This window comes from Pipra filicauda, unplaced genomic scaffold, assembly GCF_003945595.2.
Source record: "Pipra filicauda isolate LSUMZ 115617 unplaced genomic scaffold, ASM394559v2 scaffold11_size5308982_pilon, whole genome shotgun sequence".
Classification (NCBI taxonomy): Eukaryota; Metazoa; Chordata; class Aves; order Passeriformes; family Pipridae; genus Pipra; species Pipra filicauda.
Window position 1 is genome coordinate 4,310,684 of NW_024103652.1, and position 3,316 is coordinate 4,313,999.

Genomic DNA, 3,316 nt, shown 5'->3' on the forward strand with positions numbered 1-3,316 from the left:
TGGAGAAATAACTAAAAAAGAAAGGTCTTGATGAATTGCAGTAAGTAATGGGGAAAGGTTTGCAGCTCAGGAAAAGTTTTCTGTGCAGCTTAGTGCAAGTCCCACACAAAGACAGTTTTGAATAAAGAACCAATGACTTGTGCCTGCACTTTAAGGACCCTTTTACACCTTCAAAGTGACGCAAGAAGTTCCAGAAATGACAGGGCTCTGGTCCAAAGTGTTTCTGCCATATTTCCTTTTGTTGGCTGCTTGTTAAGGTGGAAGTAGGGAATAAAAAATACCAGAAAGTGCTGTGGGACTGTTCGTTTATTTGTTTGCTTTTCCCCTCTCTCGTGCTGCCCCTCCTCTCCTGATTTCAAACTCTTCTAAAATAACTCATCCTCCCGCTCTCAGAGGGGCTGATGTTTGGGGGTCTCAACTGGGACCTTTCCTCTCCGTTGGTCAGGCCCCGTGTCAAAGCACTCCTGACTCCTGGGAAGTCAGCTCTGCTGAATCCTGGGGTTTGCCAGTGCCAGTCAGCTGCTGTTTGAACTAAGTCCTGACCGCAAAATCAAAAGTGGGTCCAAAGAAAGCTGTAAACAGTGTGCAATGAGCCATTTGAAGGCAGCTGATGCCTCATTTGGGGTGACATGTTGTGGCTGATGAGTGTGGATGATGTGGGGTTTTCGATAAGTGCCTCATCAGTATCCTCATCATGATCGTGTTGCTCAGCCACGGCGTGTGCCCTGACTTGATTGTAATTGCCTGAATCTGCTCCTGCTGCTCAGGAGCGCACAGTAATATGCAATAAAACAGCAAGAAGTGAATGTTAACCATCTGAGTTCTGACATGGCTGCTTGCAGTTCAAGTTTTCCATTAAGGACAAAAAAATCTATATAGACATACAAATATGGATATATAATTGCATGTTTAGAATAATTATTGTTTGTATATGCAATAAACTCATTTTATAAATAATGTATGATGGTCATATACAGATAAATAAGTAGATGTGTTTATATACATCTTCCCCTGACCCCTGTCTATACTGTGTACAAACGAACATCACATGCTCATGGTCTGTAGGTAAAGAGCAGAGGGATGAAAAGCATCAGGATCATACTTAGAGTCAAATTTTTAGAAACCTAAGGAGAACCTGTAGCTAAATCTATGCATAATCTTCATGCATCTTAATAACACGTGTGTGCATACAGATAAGTAATTAATTTTTAGATGCAGTTAATCTCCTCATGTAAATGTGTGTGTATGTGTGTGTGTATGTGTGTGTATAATTGTGCAGGTGTGTCTGGGGGGGGTAAGGTACACATGCATATATACTTTGTAGCACTAAATTAGTCTTTGGAGAGAACACAATTTATTTTCACAAGTTAACTGGTTTGGATTAATTCTGTTGCAGCACTGGCTGGAGAGAAAAAGAAAAAAACCCAAACCTTAAGCTTCTGACCTCTATGCCTGTTACGTCTGACCATACAAAGTACTGAGAATTTATGCCAGGGGGAAGCCTTTCAGATCAGAGACCTTTTGTAAGGTGGGAACTGTCATTACTCTGTTGGGGTCCCAATGCATGAGAGGGGCTCCAAGGCAGTGTATTCATGCCCATCTGTGGCATGGATGTTGTTGCTGAATTTAAAATTATTATCAGCTTTGGTAATAGGTCAGAAAAGTAACAAACCAAACAGATTATGGTTGTATAATTGTATCTGGTGTCTCAGATACACCTTTGCTTTGGAGTTCCTGTATGTAGCTAGTTTTTTTTAGCATAGTTTGGGGAACATTTAAATAATAAATTTAAACAGGAAAATTCTATTTGCATTCAGTTAATGCTTGATGGATTGAACATGTGGGTTTTCCTCATCTCCACTGTGTTATTTAAGCATTTCAGTAAAAGTGCAAAAAAAGGTCTTGAAAATGTTATTTGCAGCTGTTGTTGCTACTGTGCATCGTCCTGCCTGCTCTTTGGCTGCATACGGAGAGTACTGCTGGAAGGTACGGGTCCTGCTACACCGAGATAGAAAGATCAGTGTTAAAGTGAAGGTGGATAAGAGATTGTTATTTGCAGACCAAAATCACCAGGGCATAAGAGTTTTTAAACCCTTTAAAAATAATTCTCTTTCTACAATTCAAGTGAAATTTGCACTGTCTTGGAAATGTCCTTAAAATCTTCATTATAGAGAAGAAATCTGTACAGATTAAACACTCTAAGTCTGACCATTTGAGAGGTAAGACAATCACTATAATTATAAATACTTCTGTTGTCATGTGTGATCAAGTGGTTTCGCTGTTGTAGCTTAAATATATTAACTTTAACCCTTTTTAATTACGGATTTAGCACAATGGTGACTGAGTCCCTCCTAGAATCCGGCAATCACCCCGGGCCTCTCTTTATGCTCAAAATATGTAGACTAATAGAGAGAAATTCCAAGGAGGATAGAAAACATGACTGAGAAGTTGGAAGGATTTTTTTACGAGGAAAGATTAGGAGAATGAAATGGGGAGCTTTAGTTAAATGGGATTAAAAGCAACTAATCTGCGTGGCTTTTATAGTTTCAAGGGATGAAACCCATAATTCCTCTTAAATTAACTATGCTTCATTCTTCAAGCTTGTGTATCAGATATCTGATTACTGCTTTACTTATTAAAGAATAACTTCTACTATCAACAATTTTGATTTTTCATAATTGTAAGAAAAGAAACTGTTCAGAGGAGCAAAATGATAACAAAGGGATGGGTTATAACTGGGGACAAGCATACAGAGTGTTCAGATGAGGAATGGCATTGCTTGACTTGGTAAATATTGATTCTGACTATCAGGAAAGAGAATTTTTTAAAGCTAACGATAGCTGGGCACAGGCCCAGACTTCCTCTCAGTAGCACCTACAGGTAGCAAAACAGTTTTTCAGAAGGGATTCTAGGATCTCCATTGCAAGAAACACAGATTACCAGTTTGGATTAAGAACCGGGACAAGATTTAGCAGTGAGAGCAACCTGACAGACCCAAGTTACACAGTAATTCTTGAATTTGGTAATTTTTCTTATTTTTTTTTTTTTTTAATAAAATATGCATTGCCTCACATGCATACAGACAGTTTTGATGTGATTTATTATTATAATTAGAAACTATCTTGAGAAAAATTTCATTATGAGTTTTTCCAGGAACTTTCTATACCTTCAGAAAGGGGCAGCATGTGTCTTAAAAATTTCTTATACTAACCTAAATTAATCCAAAAGCAACAGCTTTATGCAAACATAAACCAAAATTAATGCAATGATGAATTGGGGCCCACATCTTGGACCTTTCTGAATCCTAAATAACAAA